Here is a 22870-nt window from a genome sequence, read left to right on the forward strand (position 1 = left end):
ATTCGAACTTTTTCACATGCACGACTTTTACACCATGAGAGCTATTCTCAAAAGTATAAGTTTCAGAACATATATATTTGGTGTGTGGATGCATTCTTACATGGTCCACCCTCATGAAAAAAATTGGCGCATTCGCAAGAAAAATCATGACTTGAGGTCGAACTATAAATACATCAGCGATTCGAACTTTTTCACATGCACGACTTTTACGCCATGAGAGCTATTCTCGAAAGTATAAGTTTCAGAACAAAGATGTTTGGTGTGTGGATGCATTCTTACATGGTCCACCCTCATGAAAAAAATTGGCGCATTCGCAAGAAAAATCATGACTTAAGGTCGAACTATAAATACATCAGCGATTCGAACTTTTTCACATGCACGACTTTTACACCATGAGAGCTATTCTCAAAAGTATAAGTTTCAGAACATATATATTTGGTGTGTGGATGCATTCTTACATGGTCCACCCTCATGAAAAAAATTGGCGGATTCGCAAGAAAAATCATGACTTGAGGTCGAACTATAAATACATCAGCGATTCGAACTTTTTCACATGCACGACTTTTACGCCATGAGAGCTATTCTCGAAAGTATAAGTTTCAGAACAAAAATATTTTGTGTGTGGATGCATTCTTACATGGTCCACCCTCATGAAAAAAATTAGCGCATTTGCAAGAAAAATCATGACTTGAGGTCGAACTATAAATACATCAGCGATTCGAACTTTTTCACATGCACGACTTTTACGCCATGAGAGTTATTCTGAAAAGTATAAGTTTCAGAACAAAAATGTTTGGTGTGTGGATGCATTCTTACATGGTCCACCCTCATGAAAAAAATAAGTGCATTTGCAAGAAAAATCATGACTTGAGGTCGAACTATAAATACATCAGCGATTCGAACTTTTTCACATGCACAACTTTTACGCCATGAGAGTTATTCTAAAAAGTATAAGTTTCAGAACAAAGATGTTTGGTGTGTGGATGCATTCTTACATGGTCCACCCTCATGAAAAACATTGGCGCAATTGCATAAAAATTCAGGACTTGAGGTCGAACTATAAATACATCAGCGATTCGAACTTTTTCACATGCACGACTTTTACGCCATGAGAGCTATTCTCGAAAGTATAAGTTTCAGAACATATATATTTGGTGTGTGGATGCATTCTTACTTGGTCCACCCTCATGAAAAAAATTGGCGCATTTGCTAGAAAAATCAGGACTTGAGGTCGAACTATAAATACATCAGCGATTCGAACTTTTTCACATGCACGACTTTTACGCCATGAGAGTTATTCTGAAAAGTATAAGTTTCAGAACAAAGATGTTTGGTGTGTGGATGCATTCTTACATGGTCCACCCTCATGAAAAACATTGGCGCAATTGCATAAAAATTCAGGACTTGAGGTCGAACTATAAAAACATCAGCGATTCGAACTTTTTCACATGCACGACTTTTACGCCATGAGAGTTATTCTGAAAAGTATAAGTTTCAGAACAAAGATGTTTGGTGTGTGGATGCATTCTTACATGGTCCACCCTCATGAAAAAAATTGGCGCATTCGCAAGAAAAATCATGACTTAAGGTCGAACTATAAATACATCAGCGATTCGAACTTTTTCACATGCACGACTTTTACGCCATGAGAGCTATTCTCAAAAGTATAAGTTTCAGAACATATATATTTGGTGTGTGGATGCATTCTTACATGGTCCACCCTCATGAAAAAAATTGGCGCATTCGCAAGAAAAATCATGACTTGAGGTCGAACTATAAATACATCAGCGATTCGAACTTTTTCACATGCACGACTTTTACGCCATGAGAGCTATTCTCGAAAGTATAAGTTTCAGAACAAAAATGTTTTGTGTGTGGATGCATTCTTACATGGTCCACCCTCATGAAAAAAATTAGCGCATTTGCAAGAAAAATCATGACTTGAGGTCGAACTATAAATACATCAGCGATTCGAACTTTTTCACATGCACGACTTTTACGCCATGAGAGTTATTCTGAAAAGTATAAGTTTCAGAACAAAAATGTTTGGTGTGTGGATGCATTCTTACATGGTCCACCCTCATGAAAAAAATAAGCGCATTTGCAAGAAAAATCATGACTTGAGGTCGAACTATAAATACATCAGCGATTCGAACTTTTTCACATGCACGACTTTTACGCCATGAGAGTTATTCTAAAAAGTATAAGTTTCAGAACAAAGATGTTTGGTGTGTGGATGCATTCTTACATGGTCCACCCTCATGAAAAAAAATAGCGCAATTGCATTAAAATTCAGGACTTGAGGTCGAACTATAAATACATCAGCGATTCGAACTTTTTCACATGCACGACTTTTACGCCATGAGAGCTATTCTGAAAAGTATAAGTTTCAGAACAAAAATGTTTGGTGTGTGGATGCATTCGTACATGGTCCACCCTCATGAAAAAAATTGGCGCATTCGCAAGAAAAATCATGACTTGAGGTCGAACTATAAATACATCAGCGATTCGAACTTTTTCACATGCACGACTTTTACGCCATGAGAGCTATTCTCGAAAGTATAAGTTTCAGAACAAAAATATTTTGTGTGTGGATGCATTCTTACATGGTCCACCCTCATGAAAAAAATTAGCGCATTTGCAAGAAAAATCATGACTTGAGGTCGAACTATAAATACATCAGCGATTCGAACTTTTTCACATGCACGACTTTTACGCCATGAGAGTTATTCTGAAAAGTATAAGTTTCAGAACAAAAATGTTTGGTGTGTGGATGCATTCTTACATGGTCCACCCTCATGAAAAAAATAAGCGCATTTGCAAGAAAAATCATGACTTGAGGTCGAACTATAAATACATCAGCGATTCGAACTTTTTCACATGCACGACTTTTACGCCATGAGAGTTATTCTAAAAAGTATAAGTTTCAGAACAAAGATGTTTGGTGTGTGGATGCATTCTTACATGGTCCACCCTCATGAAAAAAATTAGCGCAATTGCATAAAAATTCAGGACTTGAGGTCGAACTATAAATACATCAGCGATTTGAACTTTTTCACATGCACGACTTTTACGCCATGAGAGCTATTCTGAAAAGTATAAGTTTCAGAACAAAAATGTTTGGTGTGTGGATGCATTCGTACATGGTCCACCCTCATGAAAAAAATTGGCGCATTCGCAAGAAAAATCATGACTTGAGGTCGAACTATAAATACATCAGCGATTCGAACTTTTTCACATGCACGACTTTTACGCCATGAGAGCTATTCTCAAAAGTATAAGTTTCAGAACATATATATTTAGTGTGTGGATGCATTCTTACATGGTCCACCCTCATGAAAAAAATTGGCGGATTCGCAAGAAAAATCATGACTTGTGGTCGAACTATAAATACATCAGCGATTCGAACTTTTTCACATGCACGACTTTTACGCCATGAGAGCTATTCTGAAAAGTATAAGTTTCAGAACAAAAATGTTTGGTGTGTGGATGCATTCTTACATGGTCCACCCTCATGAAAAAAATTAGCGCATTTGCAAGAAAAATCATGACTGGAGGTCGAACTATAAATACATCAGCGATTCGAACATTTTCGCATGCACGACTTTTACGCCATGAGAGTTATTCTGAAAAGTATAAGTTTCAGAACAAAAATGTTTGGTGTGTGGATGCATTCTTACATGGTCCACCCTCATGAAAAAAATAAGCGCATTTGCAAGAAAAATCATGACTTGAGGTCGAACTATAAATACATCAGCGATTCGAACTTTTTCGCATGCACGACTTTTACGCCATGAGAGTTATTCTCAAAAGTATAAGTTTCAGAACAAAAATGTTTGGTGTGTGGATGCATTCTTACATGGTCCACCCTCATGAAAAAAATTAGCGCATTTGCAAGAAAAATCATGACTTGAGGTCGAACTATAAATACATCAGCGATTCGAACTTTTTCACATGCACGACTTTTACGCCATGAGAGTTATTCTGAAAAGTATAAGTTTCAGAACAAAAATGTTTGGTGTGTGGATGCATTCTTACATGGTCCACCCTCATGAAAAAAATAAGCGCATTTGCAAGAAAAATCATGACTTGAGGTCGAACTATAAATACATCAGCGATTCGAACTTTTTCACATGCACGACTTTTACGCCATGAGAGCTATTCTCAAAAGTATAAGTTTCAGAACAAAAATGTTTGGTGTGTGGATGCATTCTTACATGGTCCACCCTCATGAAAAAAATTGGTGCATTCGCAAGAAAAATCATGACTTGAGGTCGAACTATAAATACATCAGCGATTCGAACTTTTTTGCATGCACAACTTTTACGCCATGATAGTTATTCTGAAAAGTATAAGTTTCAGAACAAAGATGTTTGGTGTGTGGATGCATTCTTACATGGTCCACCCTCATGAAAAAAATTGGCGCAATTGCATAGAAATTCAGGGCATGAGGTCGAACTATAAAAACATCAGCGATTCGAACTTTTTCACATGCACGACTTTTACGCCATGAGAGTTATTCTGAAAAGTATAAGTTTCAGAACATATATATTTGGTGTGTGGATGCATTCTTACATGGTCCACCCTCATGAAAAAAATTGGCGCATTCGCTAGAAAAATCATGACTTGAGGTCGAACTATAAATACATCAGCGATTCGAACTTTTTCACATGCACGACTTTTACGCCATGAGAGCTATTCTCAAAAGTATAAGTTTCAGAACAAAAATGTTTGGTGTGTGGATGCATTCTTACATGGTCCACCCTCATGAAAAAAATTGGCGCATTTGCAAGAAAAATCATGACTTGAGGTCGAACTATAAATACATCAGCGATTCGAACTTTTTCGCATGCACGACTTTTACGCCATGAGAGTTATTCTGAAAAGTATAAGTTTCAGAACAAAGATGTTTGGTGTGTGGATGCATTCTTACATGGTCCACCCTCATGAACAAAATTGGTGAAATTGCATAAAAATTCAGGACATGAGGTCGAACTATAAAAACATCAGCGATTCGAACTTTTTCACATGCACGACTTTTACGCCATGAGAGTTATTCTGAAAAGTATAAGTTTCAGAACATATATATTTGGTGTGTGGATGCATTCTTACATGGTCCACCCTCATGAAAAACATTGGCGCATTTGCAAGAAAAATCATGACTTGAGGTCGAACTATAAATACATCAGCGATTCGAACTTTTTCGGATGCACGACTTTTACGCCATGAGAGTTATTCTGAAAAGTATAAGTTTCAGAACAAAAATGTTTGGTGTGTGGATGCATTCTTACATGGTCCACCCTCATGAAAAAAATAAGCGCATTTGCAAGAAAAATCATGACTTGAGGTCGAACTATAATTACATCAGCGATTCGAACTTTTTCACATGCACGACTTTTACGCCATGAGAGTTATTCTCAAAAGTATAAGTTTCAGAACAAAAATGTTTGGTGTGTGGATGCATTCTTACATGGTCCACCCTCATGAAAAAAATTGGCGCAATTGCATAAAAATTCAGGACTTGAGGCCGAACTATAAATAAATCAGCGATTCTAACTTTTTCACATGCACGACTTTTACGCCATGAGAGTTATTCTGAAAAGTATAAGTTTCAGAACAAAAATATTTAGTGTGTGGATGCATTCTTACATGGTCCACCCTCATGAAAAAAATTGGCGCAATTGCGTAAAAATTCAGGACTTGAGGTCGAACTATAAATACATCAGCGATTCGAACTTTTTCACATGCACGACTTTTACGCCATGAGAGTTATTCTGAAAAGTATAAGTTTCAGAACAAAAATGTTTGGTGTGTGGATGCATTCTTACATGGTCCACCCCCATGAAAAAAATTGGTGCATTTGCAAGAAAAATCAGGACTTGAGGTCGAACTATAAATACATCAGCGATTCGAACTTTTTCACATACACGACTTTTACGCCATGAGAGTTATTCTGAAAAGTATAAGTTTCAGAACAAAAATGTTTGGTGTGTGGATGCATTCTTACATGGTCCACCCTCATGAAAAAAATTGGCGCATTTGCAAGAAAAATCATGGCTTGAGGTCGAACTATAAATACATCAGCGATTCGAACTTTTTCGCATGCACGACTTTTACGCCATGAGAGTTATTCTGAAAAGTATAAGTTTCAGAACAAAGATGTTTGGTGTGTGGATGCATTCTTACATGGTCCACCCTCATGAAAAAAATTGGTGCATTCGCAAGAAAAATCATGACTTGAGGTCGAACTATAAATACATCAGCGATTCGAACTTTTTCACATGCACGACTTTTACGCCATGAGAGTTATTCTCAAAAGTATAAGTTTCAGAACAAAAATATTTGGTGTGTGGATGCATTCTTACATGGTCCACCCTCATGAAAAAAATTGGCGCATTCGCAAGAAAAATCATGACTTGAGGTCGAACTATAAATACATCAGCGATTCGAACTTTTTCACATGCACGACTTTTACGCCATGAGAGCTATTCTCAAAAGTATAAGTTTCAGAACAAAAATGTTTGGTGTGTGGATGCATTCTTACATGGTCCACCCTCATGAAAAAAATTGGCGCATTTGCAAGAAAAATCATGACTTGAGGTCGAACTATAAATACATCAGCAATTCGAACTTTTTCGCATGCACGACTTTTACGCCATGAGAGTTATTCTGAAAAGTATAAGTTTCAGAACAAAAATGTTTAGTGTGTGGATGCATTCTTACATGGTCCACCCTCATGAAAAAAATTGGCGCATTTGCAAGAAAAATCATGACTTGAGGTCGAACTATAAATACATCAGCGATTCGAACTTTTTCGCATGCACGACTTTTACGCCATGAGAGTTATTCTGAAAAGTATAAGTTTCAGAACAAAAATGTTTGGTGTGTGGATGCATTCTTACATGGTCCACCCTCATGAAAAAAATAAGCGCATTTGCAAGAAAAATCATGACTTGAGGTCGAACTATAAATACATCAGCGATTCGAACTTTTTCGCATGCACGACTTTTACGCCATGAGAGTTATTCTCAAAAGTATAAGTTTCAGAACAAAAATGTTTGGTGTGTGGATGCATTCTTACATGGTCCACCCTCATGAAAAAAATTGGTGAAATTGCACAGAAATTCAGGACATGAGGTCGAACTATAAAAACATCAGCGATTCGAACTTTTTCACATGCACGACTTTTACGCCATGAGAGTTATTCTGAAAAGTATAAGTTTCAGAACATATATATTTGGTGTGTGGATGCATTCTTACATGGTCCACCCTCATGAAAAAAATTGGCGCATTCGCAAGAAAAATCATGACTTGAGGTCGAACTATAAATACATCAGCGATTCGAACTTTTTCACATGCACGACTTTTACGCCATGAGAGCTATTCTCAAAAGTATAAGTTTCAGAACATATATATTTGGTGTGTGGATGCATTCTTACATGGTCCACCCTCATGAAAAAAATTGGCGCATTTGCAAGAAAAATCATGACTTGAGGTCGAACTATAAATACATCAGCGATTCGAACTTTTTCGCATGCACGACTTTTACGCCATGAGAGTTATTCTGAAAAGTATAAGTTTCAGAACAAAAATGTTTGGTGTGTGGATGCATTCTTACATGGTCCACCCTCATGAAAAAAATTGGCGCATTTGCAAGAAAAATAAGGACTTGAGGTCGAACTATAAATACATCAGCGATTCGAACTTTTTCACATGCACGACTTTTACGCCATGAGAGTTATTCTCAAAAGTATAAGTTTCAGAACAAAAATATTTGGTGTGTGGATGCATTCTTACATGGTCCACCCTCATGAAAAAAATTGGTGCATTCGCAAGAAAAATCATGACTTGAGGTCGAACTATAAATACATCAGCGATTCGAACTTTTTCGCATGCACGACTTTTACGCCATGATAGTTATTCTGAGAAGTATAAGTTTCAGAACAAAGATGTTTGGTGTGTGGATGCATTCTTACATGGTCCACCCTCATGAAAAAAATTGGTGAAATTGCACAGAAATTCAGGACATGAGGTCGAACTATAAAAACATCAGCGATTCGAACTTTTTCACATGCACGACTTTTACGCCATGAGAGTTATTCTGAAAAGTATAAGTTTCAGAACATATATATTTGGTGTGTGGATGCATTCTTACATGGTCCACCCTCATGAAAAAAATTGGCGCATTCGCAAGAAAAATCATGACTTGAGGTCGAACTATAAATACATCAGCGATTCGAACTTTTTCACATGCACGACTTTTACGCCATGAGAGCTATTCTCAAAAGTATAAGTTTCAGAACATATATATTTGGTGTGTGGATGCATTCTTACATGGTCCACCCTCATGAAAAAAATTGGCGCATTTGCAAGAAAAATCATGACTTGAGGTCGAACTATAAATACATCAGCGATTCGAACTTTTTCGCATGCACGACTTTTACGCCATGAGAGTTATTCTGAAAAGTATAAGTTTCAGAACAAAAATGTTTGGTGTGTGGATGCATTCTTACATGGTCCACCCTCATGAAAAAAATAAGCGCATTTGCAAGAAAAATCATGACTTGAGGTCGAACTATAAATACATCAGCGATTCGAACTTTTTCACATGCACGACTTTTACGCCATGAGAGTTATTCTGAAAAGTATAAGTTTCAGAACAAAAATGTTTGGTGTGTGGATGCATTCTTACATGGTCCACCCTCATGAAAAAAATTGGCGCAATTGCATAAAAATTCAGGACTTGAGGCCGAACTATAAATAAATCAGCGATTCTAACTTTTTCACATGCACGACTTTTACGCCATGAGAGTTATTCTGAAAAGTATAAGTTTCAGAACAAAAATATTTAGTGTGTGGATGCATTCTTACATGGTCCACCCTCATGAAAAAAATTGGCGCAATTGCGTAAAAATTCAGGACTTGAGGTCGAACTATAAATACATCAGCGATTCGAACTTTTTCACATGCACGACTTTTACGCCATGAGAGTTATTCTGAAAAGTATAAGTTTCAGAACAAAAATGTTTGGTGTGTGGATGCATTCTTACATGGTCCACCCTCATGAAAAAAATTGGCGCATTTGCAAGAAAAATCATGACTTGAGGTCGAACTATAAATACATCAGCGATTCGAACTTTTTCGCATGCACGACTTTTACGCCATGAGAGTTATTCTGAAAAGTATAAGTTTCAGAACAAAGATGTTTGGTGTGTGGATGCATTTTTACATGGTCCACCCTCATGAAAAAAATTGGTGCATTCGCAAGAAAAATCATGACTTGAGGTCGAACTATAAATACATCAGCGATTCGAACTTTTTCACATGCACGACTTTTACGCCATGAGAGTTATTCTCAAAAGTATAAGTTTCAGAACAAAAATATTTGGTGTGTGGATGCATTCTTACATGGTCCACCCTCATGAAAAAAATTGGTGCATTCGCAAGAAAAATCATGACTTGAGGTCGAACTATAAATACATCAGCGATTCGAACTTTTTCGCATGCACGACTTTTACGCCATGATAGTTATTCTGAGAAGTATAAGTTTCAGAACAAAGATGTTTGGTGTGTGGATGCATTCTTACATGGTCCACCCTCATGAAAAAAATTGGTGAAATTGCACAGAAATTCAGGACATGAGGTCGAACTATAAAAACATCAGCGATTCGAACTTTTTCACATGCACGACTTTTACGCCATGAGAGTTATTCTGAAAAGTATAAGTTTCAGAACATATATATTTGGTGTGTGGATGCATTCTTACATGGTCCACCCTCATGAAAAAAATTGGCGCATTCGCAAGAAAAATCATGACTTGAGGTCGAACTATAAATACATCAGCGATTCGAACTTTTTCACATGCACGACTTTTACGCCATGAGAGCTATTCTCAAAAGTATAAGTTTCAGAACATATATATTTGGTGTGTGGATGCATTCTTACATGGTCCACCCTCATGAAAAAAATTGGCGCATTTGCAAGAAAAATCATGACTTGAGGTCGAACTATAAATACATCAGCGATTCGAACTTTTTCGCATGCACGACTTTTACGCCATGAGAGTTATTCTGAAAAGTATAAGTTTCAGAACAAAAATGTTTGGTGTGTGGATGCATTCTTACATGGTCCACCCTCATGAACAAAATTAGCGCATTTGCAAGAAAAATCATGACTTGAGGTCGAACTATAAATACATCAGCGATTCGAACTTTTTCACATGCACGACTTTTACGCCATGAGAGTTATTCTGAAAAGTATAAGTTTCAGAACAAAAATGTTTGGTGTGTGGATGCATTCTTACATGGTCCACCCTCATGAAAAAAATTGGCGCATTTGCAAGAAAAATCATGACTTGAGGTCGAACTATAAATACATCAGCGATTCGAACTTTTTCACATGCACGACTTTTACTCCATGAGAGCTATTCTCAAAAGTATAAGTTTCAGAACAAAAATGTTTGGTGTGTGGATGCATTCTTACATGGTCCACCCTCATGAAAAAAATTGGCGCATTTGCAAGAAAAATCATGACTTGAGGTCGAACTATAAATACATCAGCGATTCGAACTTTTTCGCATGCACGACTTTTACGCCATGAGAGTTATTCTGAAAAGTATAAGTTTCAGAACAAAGATGTTTGGTGTGTGGATGCATTCTTACATGGTCCACCCTCATGAACAAAATTGGTGAAATTGCATAAAAATTCAGGACATGAGGTCGAACTATAAAAACATCAGCGATTCGAACTTTTTCACATGCACGACTTTTACGCCATGAGAGTTATTCTGAAAAGTATAAGTTTCAGAACATATATATTTGGTGTGTGGATGCATTCTTACATGGTCCACCCTCATAAAAAAAATTGGCGCATTCGCAAGAAAAATCATGACTTGAGGTCGAACTATAAATACATCAGCGATTCGAGCTTTTTCACATGCACGACTTTTACGCCATGAGAGCTATTCTCAAAAGTATAAGTTTCAGAACATATATATTTGGTGTGTGGATGCATTCTTACATGGTCCACCCTCATGAAAAAAATTGGCGCATTTGCAAGAAAAATCATGACTTGAGGTCGAACTATAAATACATCAGCGATTCGAACTTTTTCGCATGCACGACTTTTACGCCATGAGAGTTATTCTGAAAAGTATAAGTTTCAGAACAAAAATGTTTGGTGTGTGGATGCATTCTTACATGGTCCACCCTCATGAAAAAAATAAGCGCAATTGCAAGAAAAATCATGACTTGAGGTCGAACTATAAATACATCAGCGATTCGAACTTTTTCACATGCACGACTTTTACGCCATGAGAGCTATTCTCAAAAGTATAAGTTTCAGAACAAAAATGTTTGGTGTGTGGATGCATTCTTACATTGTCCACCCTCATGAAAAAAATTGGTGCAATTGCATAAAAATTCAGGACTTGAGGCCGAACTATAAATAAATCAGCGATTCGAACTTTTTCACATGCACGACTTTTACGCCATGAGAGTTATTCTGAAAAGTATAAGTTTCAGAACAAAAATGTTTAGTGTGTGGATGCATTCTTACATGGTCCACCCTCATGAAAAAAATTGGCGCAATTGCGTAAAAATTCAGGACTTGAGGTCGAACTATAAATACATCAGCGATTTGAACTTTTTCACATGCACGACTTTTACGCCATGAGAGTTATTCTGAAAAGTATAAGTTTCAGAACAAAAATGTTTGGTGTGTGGATGCATTCTTACATGGTCCACCCCCATGAAAAAAATTGGTGCATTTGCAAGAAAAATCAGGACTTGAGGTCGAACTATAAATACATCAGCAATTCGAACTTTTTCGCATGCACGACTTTTACGCCATGAGAGTTATTCTGAAAAGTATAAGTTTCAGAACAAAAATGTTTAGTGTGTGGATGCATTCTTACATGGTCCACCCTCATGAAAAAAATTGGCGCATTTGCAAGAAAAATCATGACTTGAGGTCGAACTATAAATACATCAGCGATTCGAACTTTTTCGCATGCACGACTTTTACGCCATGAGAGTTATTCTGAAAAGTATAAGTTTCAGAACAAAAATGTTTGGTGTGTGGATGCATTCTTACATGGTCCACCCTCATGAAAAAAATAAGCGCATTTGCAAGAAAAATCATGACTTGAGGTCGAACTATAAATACATCAGCGATTCGAACTTTTTCGCATGCACGACTTTTACGCCATGAGAGTTATTCTGAAAAGTATAAGTTTCAGAACAAAAATGTTTGGTGTGTGGATGCATTCTTACATGGTCCACCCTCATGAAAAAAATTGGCGCATTTGCAAGAAAAATCATGACTTGAGGTCGAACTATAAATACATCAGCGATTCGAACTTTTTCACATGCACGACTTTTACGCCATGAGAGTTATTCTCAAAAGTATAAGTTTCAGAACAAAAATGTTTGGTGTGTGGATGCATTCTTACATGGTCCACCCTCATGAAAAAAATAAGCGCATTTGCAAGAAAAATCATGACTTGAGGTCGAACTATAAATACATCAGCGATTCGAACTTTTTCACATGCACGACTTTTACGCCATGAGAGTTATTCTCAAAAGTATAAGTTTCAGAACAAAAATGTTTGGTGTGTGGATGCATTCTTACATGGTCCACCCTCATGAAAAAAATTGGTGCCTTTGCAAGAAAAATCATGACTTGAGGTCGAACTATAAATACATCAGCGATTCGAACTTTTTCGCATGCACGACTTTTACGCCATGATAGTTATTCTGAAAAGTATAAGTTTCAGAACAAAGATGTTTGGTGTGTGGATGCATTCTTACATGGTCCACCCTCATGAAAAAAATTGGCGCAATTTCACAGAAATTCAGGACTTGAGGTCGAACTATAAAAACATCAGCGATTCGAACTTTTTCACATACACGACTTTTACGCCATGAGAGTTATTCTGAAAAGTATAAGTTTCAGAACAAAAATGTTTGGTGTGTGGATGCATTCTTACATGGTCCACCCTTATGAAAACAATTGGCGCATTTGCAAGAAAATTCATGACTTGAGGTCGAACTATAAATGCATCAGCGATTCGAACTTTTTCACATGCACGACTTTTACACCATGAGAGCTATTCTCAAAAGTATAAGTTTCAGAACATATATATTTGGTGTGTGGATGCATTCTTACATGGTCCACCCTCATGAAAAAAATTGGCGCATTCGCAAGAAAAATCATGACTTGAGGTCGAACTATAAATACATCAGCGATTCGAACTTTTTCACATGCACGACTTTTGCGCCATGAGAGCTATTCTCAAAAGTATAAGTTTCAGAACATATATATTTGGTGTGTGGATGCATTCTTACATGGTCCACCCTCATGAAAAAAATTGGCGCATTTGCAAGAAAAATCATGACTTGAGGTCGAACTATAAATACATCAGCGATTCGAACTTTTTCGCATGCACGACTTTTACGCCATGAGAGTTATTCTGAAAAGTATAAGTTTCAGAACAAAAATGTTTGGTGTGTGGATGCATTCTTACATGGTCCACCCTCATGAAAAAAATAAGCGCATTTGCAAGAAAAATCATGACTTGAGGTCGAACTATAAATACATCAGCGATTCGAACTTTTTCACATGCACGACTTTTACGCCATGAGAGTTATTCTCAAAAGTATAAGTTTCAGAACAAAAATGTTTGGTGTGTGGATGCATTCTTACATGGTCCACCCTCATGAAAAAAATTGGCGCATTTGCAAGAAAAATCATGACTTGAGGTCGAACTATAAATACATCAGCAATTCGAACTTTTTCGCATGCACGACTTTTACGCCATGAGAGTTATTCTGAAAAGTATAAGTTTCAGAACAAAAATGTTTAGTGTGTGGATGCATTCTTACATGGTCCACCCTCATGAAAAAAATTGGCGCATTTGCAAGAAAAATCATGACTTGAGGTCGAACTATAAATACATCAGCGATTCGAACTTTTTCGCATGCACGACTTTTACGCCATGAGAGTTATTCTGAAAAGTATAAGTTTCAGAACAAAAATGTTTGGTGTGTGGATGCATTCTTACATGGTCCACCCTCATGAAAAAAATAAGCGCATTTGCAAGAAAAATCATGACTTGAGGTCGAACTATAAATACATCAGCGATTCGAACTTTTTCGCATGCACGACTTTTACGCCATGAGAGTTATTCTCAAAAGTATAAGTTTCAGAACAAAAATATTTGGTGTGTGGATGCATTCTTACATGGTCCACCCTCATGAAAAAAATTGGCGCATTTGCAAGAAAAATCATGACTTGAGGTCGAACTATAAATACATCAGCGATTCGAACTTTTTCACATGCACGACTTTTACGCCATGAGAGTTATTCTCAAAAGTATAAGTTTCAGAACAAAAATGTTTGGTGTGTGGATGCATTCTTACATGGTCCACCCTCATGAAAAAAATAAGCGCATTTGCAAGAAAAATCATGACTTGAGGTCGAACTATAAATACATCAGCGATTCGAACTTTTTCGCATGCACGACTTTTACGCCATGAGAGTTATTCTGAAAAGTATAAGTTTCAGAACAAAAATGTTTGGTGTGTGGATGCATTCTTACATGGTCCACCCTCATGAAAAAAATAAGCGCATTTGCAAGAAAAATCATGACTTGAGGTCGAACTATAAATACATCAGCGATTCGAACTTTTTCGCATGCACGACTTTTACGCCATGAGAGTTATTCTCAAAAGTATAAGTTTCAGAACAAAAATGTTTGGTGTGTGGATGCATTCTTACATGGTCCACCCTCATGAAAAAAATTGGCGCATTTGCAAGAAAAATCATGACTTGAGGTCGAACTATAAATACATCAGCGATTCGAACTTTTTCACATGCACGACTTTTACGCCATGAGAGTTATTCTCAAAAGTATAAGTTTCAGAACAAAAATGTTTGGTGTGTGGATGCATTCTTACATGGTCCACCCTCATGAAAAAAATAAGCGCATTTGCAAGAAAAATCATGACTTGAGGTCGAACTATAAATACATCAGCGATTCGAACTTTTTCGCATGCACGACTTTTACGCCATGAGAGTTATTCTGAAAAGTATAAGTTTCAGAACAAAAATGTTTGGTGTGTGGATGCATTCTTACATGGTCCACCCTCATGAAAAAAATTGGCGCATTTGCAAGAAAAATCATGACTTGAGGTCGAACTATAAATACATCAGCGATTCGAACTTTTTCGCATGCACGACTTTTACGCCATGAGAGTTATTCTCAAAAGTATAAGTTTCAGAACAAAAATGTTTGGTGTGTGGATGCATTCTTACATGGTCCACCCTCATGAAAAAAATTGGCGCATTTGCAAGAAAAATCATGACTTGAGGTCGAACTATAAATACATCAGCGATTCGAACTTTTTCGCATGCACGACTTTTACGCCATGAGAGTTATTCTCAAAAGTATAAGTTTCAGAACAAAAATGTTTGGTGTGTGGATGCATTCTTACATGGTCCACCCTCATGAAAAAAATAAGCGCATTTGCAAGAAAAATCATGACTTGAGGTCGAACTATAAATACATCAGCGATTCGAACTTTTTCACATGCACGACTTTTACGCCATGAGAGTTATTCTGAAAAGTATAAGTTTCAGAACAAAAATGTTTGGTGTGTGGATGCATTCTTACATGGTCCACCCTCATGAAAAAAATTGGTGCCTTTGCAAGAAAAATCATGACTTGAGGTCGAACTATAAATACATCAGCGATTCGAACTTTTTCGCATGCACGACTTTTACGCCATGATAGTTATTCTGAAAAGTATAAGTTTCAGAACAAAGATGTTTGGTGTGTGGATGCATTCTTACATGGTCCACCCTCATGAAAAAAATTGGCGCAATTTCACAGAAATTCAGGACTTGAGGTCGAACTATAAAAACATCAGCGATTCGAACTTTTTCACATACACGACTTTTGCGCCATGAGAGTTATTCTGAAAAGTATAAGTTTCAGAACAAAAATGTTTGGTGTGTGGATGCATTCTTACATGGTCCACCCTTATGAAAACAATTGGCGCATTTGCAAGAAAATTCATGACTTGAGGTCGAACTATAAATGCATCAGCGATTCGAACTTTTTCACATGCACGACTTTTACACCATGAGAGCTATTCTCAAAAGTATAAGTTTCAGAACATATATATTTGGTGTGTGGATGCATTCTTACATGGTCCACCCTCATGAAAAAAATTGGCGCATTCGCAAGAAAAATCATGACTTGAGGTCGAACTATAAATACATCAGCGATTCGAACTTTTTCACATGCACGACTTTTGCGCCATGAGAGCTATTCTCAAAAGTATAAGTTTCAGAACATATATATTTGGTGTGTGGATGCATTCTTACATGGTCCACCCTCATGAAAAAAATTGGCGCATTTGCAAGAAAAATCATGACTTGAGGTCGAACTATAAATACATCAGCGATTCGAACTTTTTCGCATGCACGACTTTTACGCCATGAGAGTTATTCTGAAAAGTATAAGTTTCAGAACAAAAATGTTTGGTGTGTGGATGCATTCTTACATGGTCCACCCTCATGAAAAAAATAAGCGCATTTGCAAGAAAAATCATGACTTGAGGTCGAACTATAAATACATCAGCGATTCGAACTTTTTCACATGCACGACTTTTACGCCATGAGAGTTATTCTCAAAAGTATAAGTTTCAGAACAAAAATGTTTGGTGTGTGGATGCATTCTTACATGGTCCACCCTCATGAAAAAAATTGGCGCATTTGCAAGAAAAATCATGACTTGAGGTCGAACTATAAATACATCAGCGATTCGAACTTTTTCACATGCACGACTTTTACGCCATGAGAGTTATTCTGAAAAGTATAAGTTTCAGAACAAAAATGTTTGGTGTGTGGATGCATTCTTACATGGTCCACCCTCATGAAAAAAATAAGCGCATTTGCAAGAAAAATCATGACTTGAGGTCGAACTATAAATACATCAGCGATTCGAACTTTTTCACATGCACGACTTTTACGCCATGAGAGTTATTCTGAAAAGTATAAGTTTCAGAACAAAAATGTTTGTTGTGTGGATGCATTCTTACATGGTCCACCCTCATGAAAAAAATTGGTGCCTTTGCAAGAAAAATCATGACTTGAGGTCGAACTATAAATACATCAGCGATTCGAACTTTTTCGCATGCACGACTTTTACGCCATGATAGTTATTCTGAAAAGTATCAGTTTCAGAACAAAGATGTTTGGTGTGTGGATGCATTCTTACATGGTCCACCCTCATGAAAAAAATTGGCGCAATTTCACAGAAATTCAGGACTTGAGGTCGAACTATAAAAACATCAGCGATTCGAACTTTTTCACATACACGACTTTTACGCCATGAGAGTTATTCTGAAAAGTATAAGTTTCAGAACATATATATTTGGTGTGTGGATGCATTCTTACATGGTCCACCCTCATGAAAAAAATTGGCGCATTCGCAAGAAAATTCATGACTTGAGGTCGAACTATAAATACATCAGCGATTCGAACTTTTTCACATGCACGACTTTTACGCCATGAGAGCTATTCTCAAAAGTATAAGTTTCAGAACATATATATTTGGTGTGTGGATGCATTCTTACATGGTCCACCCTCATGAAAAAAATTGGCGCATTTGCAAGAAAAATCATGACTTGAGGTCGAACTATAAATACATCAGCGATTCGAACTTTTTCACATGCACGACTTTTACGCCATGAGAGTTATTCTCAAAAGTATAAGTTTCAGAACAAAAATGTTTGGTGTGTGGATGCATTCTTACATGGTCCACCCTCATGAAAAAAATAAGCGCATTTGCAAGAAAAATCATGACTTGAGGTCGAACTATAAATACATCAGCGATTCGAACTTTTTCACATGCACGACTTTTACGCCATGAGAGTTATTCTCAAAAGTATAAGTTTCAGAACAAAAATGTTTGGTGTGTGGATGCATTCTTACATGGTCCACCCTCATGAAAAAAATTGGTGCCTTTGCAAGAAAAATCATGACTTGAGGTCGAACTATAAATACATCAGCGATTCGAACTTTTTCGCATGCACGACTTTTACGCCATGAGAGTTATTCTGAAAAGTATAAGTTTCAGAACAAAAATGTTTGGTGTGTGGATGCATTCTTACATGGTCCACCCTCATGAAAAAAATTGGCGCATTCGCAAGAAAAATCATGACTTGAGGTCGAACTATAAATACATCAGCGATTCGAACTTTTTCGCATGCACGACTTTTACGCCATGAGAGTTATTCTCAAAAGTATAAGTTTCAGAACAAAAATGTTTGGTGTGTGGATGCATTCTTACATGGTCCACCCTCATGAAAAAAATTGGCGCATTTGCAAGAAAAATCATGACTTGAGGTCGAACTATAAATACATCAGCGATTCGAACTTTTTCGCATGCACGACTTTTACGCCATGAGAGTTATTCTGAAAAGTATAAGTTTCAGAACAAAAATGTTTGGTGTGTGGATGCATTCTTACATGGTCCACCCTCATGAAAAAAATAAGCGCATTTGCAAGAAAAATCATGACTTGAGGTCGAACTATAAATACATCAGCGATTCGAACTTTTTCACATGCACGACTTTTACGCCATGAGAGTTATTCTCAAAAGTATAAGTTTCAGAACAAAAATGTTTTGTGTGTGGATGCATTCTTACATGGTCCACCCTCATGAAAAAAATTGGCGCATTTGCAAGAAAAATCATGACTTGAGGTCGAACTATAAATACATCAGCGATTCGAACTTTTTCACATGCACGACTTTTACGCCATGAGAGTTATTCTGAAAAGTATAAGTTTCAGAACAAAAATGTTTGGTGTGTGGATGCATTCTTACATGGTCCACCCTCATGAAAAAAATAAGCGCATTTGCAAGAAAAATCATGACTTGAGGTCGAACTATAAATACATCAGCGATTCGAACTTTTTCACATGCACGACTTTTACGCCATGAGAGTTATTCTGAAAAGTATAAGTTTCAGAACAAAAATGTTTGTTGTGTGGATGCATTCTTACATGGTCCACCCTCATGAAAAAAATTGGTGCCTTTGCAAGAAAAATCATGACTTGAGGTCGAACTATAAATACATCAGCGATTCGAACTTTTTCGCATGCACGACTTTTACGCCATGATAGTTATTCTGAAAAGTATCAGTTTCAGAACAAAGATGTTTGGTGTGTGGATGCATTCTTACATGGTCCACCCTCATGAAAAAAATTGGCGCAATTTCACAGAAATTCAGGACTTGAGGTCGAACTATAAAAACATCAGCGATTCGAACTTTTTCACATACACGACTTTTACGCCATGAGAGTTATTCTGAAAAGTATAAGTTTCAGAACATATATATTTGGTGTGTGGATGCATTCTTACATGGTCCACCCTCATGAAAAAAATTGGCGCATTCGCAAGAAAATTCATGACTTGAGGTCGAACTATAAATACATCAGCGATTCGAACTTTTTCACATGCACGACTTTTACGCCATGAGAGTTATTCTCAAAAGTATAAGTTTCAGAACAAAAATGTTTGGTGTGTGGATGCATTCTTACATGGTCCACCCTCATGAAAAAAATAAGCGCATTTGCAAGAAAAATCATGACTTGAGGTCGAACTATAAATACATCAGCGATTCGAACTTTTTCACATGCACGACTTTTACGCCATGAGAGTTATTCTCAAAAGTATAAGTTTCAGAACAAAAATGTTTGGTGTGTGGATGCATTCTTACATGGTCCACCCTCATGAAAAAAATTGGTGCCTTTGCAAGAAAAATCATGACTTGAGGTCGAACTATAAATACATCAGCGATTCGAACTTTTTCGCATGCACGACTTTTACGCCATGATAGTTATTCTGAAAAGTATAAGTTTCAGAACAAAGATGTTTGGTGTGTGGATGCATTCTTACATGGTCCACCCTCATGAAAAAAATTGGCGCAATTTCACAGAAATTCAGGACTTGAGGTCGAACTATAAAAACATCAGCGATTCGAACTTTTTCACATACACGACTTTTACGCCATGAGAGTTATTCTGAAAAGTATAAGTTTCAGAACAAAAATGTTTGGTGTGTGGATGCATTCTTACATGGTCCACCCTTATGAAAACAATTGGCGCATTTGCAAGAAAATTCATGACTTGAGGTCGAACTATAAATGCATCAGCGATTCGAACTTTTTCACATGCACGACTTTTACACCATGAGAGCTATTCTCAAAAGTATAAGTTTCAGAACATATATATTTGGTGTGTGGATGCATTCTTACATGGTCCACCCTCATGAAAAAAATTGGCGCATTCGCAAGAAAAATCATGACTTGAGGTCGAACTATAAATACATCAGCGATTCGAACTTTTTCACATGCACGACTTTTGCGCCATGAGAGCTATTCTCAAAAGTATAAGTTTCAGAACATATATATTTGGTGTGTGGATGCATTCTTACATGGTCCACCCTCATGAAAAAAATTGGCGCATTTGCAAGAAAAATCATGACTTGAGGTCGAACTATAAATACATCAGCGATTCGAACTTTTTCGCATGCACGACTTTTACGCCATGAGAGTTATTCTGAAAAGTATAAGTTTCAGAACAAAAATGTTTGGTGTGTGGATGCATTCTTACATGGTCCACCCTCATGAAAAAAATAAGCGCATTTGCAAGAAAAATCATGACTTGAGGTCGAACTATAAATACATCAGCGATTCGAACTTTTTCACATGCACGACTTTTACGCCATGAGAGTTATTCTCAAAAGTATAAGTTTCAGAACAAAAATGTTTGGTGTGTGGATGCATTCTTACATGGTCCACCCTTATGAAAAAAATTGGCGCATTTGCAAGAAAAATCATGACTTGAGGTCGAACTATAAATACATCAGCAATTCGAACTTTTTCGCATGCACGACTTTTACGCCATGAGAGTTATTCTGAAAAGTATAAGTTTCAGAACAAAAATGTTTAGTGTGTGGATGCATTCTTACATGGTCCACCCTCATGAAAAAAATTGGCGCATTTGCAAGAAAAATCATGACTTGAGGTCGAACTATAAATACATCAGCGATTCGAACTTTTTCGCATGCACGACTTTTACGCCATGAGAGTTATTCTGAAAAGTATAAGTTTCAGAACAAAAATGTTTGGTGTGTGGATGCATTCTTACATGGTCCACCCTCATGAAAAAAATAAGCGCATTTGCAAGAAAAATCATGACTTGAGGTCGAACTATAAATACATCAGCGATTCGAACTTTTTCGCATGCACGACTTTTACGCCATGAGAGTTATTCTGAAAAGTATAAGTTTCAGAACAAAAATGTTTGGTGTGTGGATGCATTCTTACATGGTCCACCCTCATGAAAAAAATTGGCGCATTTGCAAGAAAAATCATGACTTGAGGTCGAACTATAAATACATCAGCGATTCGAACTTTTTCACATGCACGACTTTTACGCCATGAGAGTTATTCTCAAAAGTATAAGTTTCAGAACAAAAATGTTTGGTGTGTGGATGCATTCTTACATGGTCCACCCTCATGAAAAAAATAAGCGCATTTGCAAGAAAAATCATGACTTGAGGTCGAACTATAAATACATCAGCGATTCGAACTTTTTCACATGCACGACTTTTACGCCATGAGAGTTATTCTCAAAAGTATAAGTTTCAGAACAAAAATGTTTGGTGTGTGGATGCATTCTTACATGGTCCACCCTCATGAAAAAAATTGGTGCCTTTGCAAGAAAAATCATGACTTGAGGTCGAACTATAAATACATCAGCGATTCGAACTTTTTCGCATGCACGACTTTTACGCCATGATAGTTATTCTGAAAAGTATAAGTTTCAGAACAAAGATGTTTGGTGTGTGGATGCATTCTTACATGGTCCACCCTCATGAAAAAAATTGGCGCAATTTCACAGAAATTCAGGACTTGAGGTCGAACTATAAAAACATCAGCGATTCGAACTTTTTCACATACACGACTTTTACGCCATGAGAGTTATTCTGAAAAGTATAAGTTTCAGAACAAAAATGTTTGGTGTGTGGATGCATTCTTACATGGTCCACCCTCATGAAAACAATTGGCGCATTTGCAAGAAAATTCATGACTTGAGGTCGAACTATAAATGCATCAGCGATTCGAACTTTTTCACATGCACGACTTTTACACCATGAGAGCTATTCTCAAAAGTATAAGTTTCAGAACATATATATTTGGTGTGTGGATGCATTCTTACATGGTCCACCCTCATGAAAAAAATTGGCGCATTCGCAAGAAAAATCATGACTTGAGGTCGAACTATAAATACATCAGCGATTCGAACTTTTTCACATGCACGACTTTTGCGCCATGAGAGCTATTCTCAAAAGTATAAGTTTGAGAACATATATATTTGGTGTGTGGATGCATTCTTACATGGTCCACCCTCATGAAAAAAATTGGCGCATTTGCAAGAAAAATCATGACTTGAGGTCGAACTATAAATACATCAGCGATTCGAACTTTTTCGCATGCACGACTTTTACGCCATGAGAGTTATTCTGAAAAGTATAAGTTTCAGAACAAAAATGTTTAGTGTGTGGATGCATTCTTACATGGTCCACCCTCATGAAAAAAATAAGCGCATTTGCAAGAAAAATCATGACTTGAGGTCGAACTATAAATACATCAGCGATTCGAACTTTTTCACATGCACGACTTTTACGCCATGAGAGTTATTCTGAAAAGTATAAGTTTCAGAACAAAAATATTTGGTGTGTGGATGCATTCTTACATGGTCCACCCTCATGAAAAAAATTGGTGCATTTGCA

This window comes from Haliotis cracherodii, unplaced genomic scaffold, assembly GCF_022045235.1.
Source record: "Haliotis cracherodii isolate W230 unplaced genomic scaffold, xgHalCrac1.p SCAF_13, whole genome shotgun sequence".
Classification (NCBI taxonomy): Eukaryota; Metazoa; Mollusca; class Gastropoda; order Lepetellida; family Haliotidae; genus Haliotis; species Haliotis cracherodii.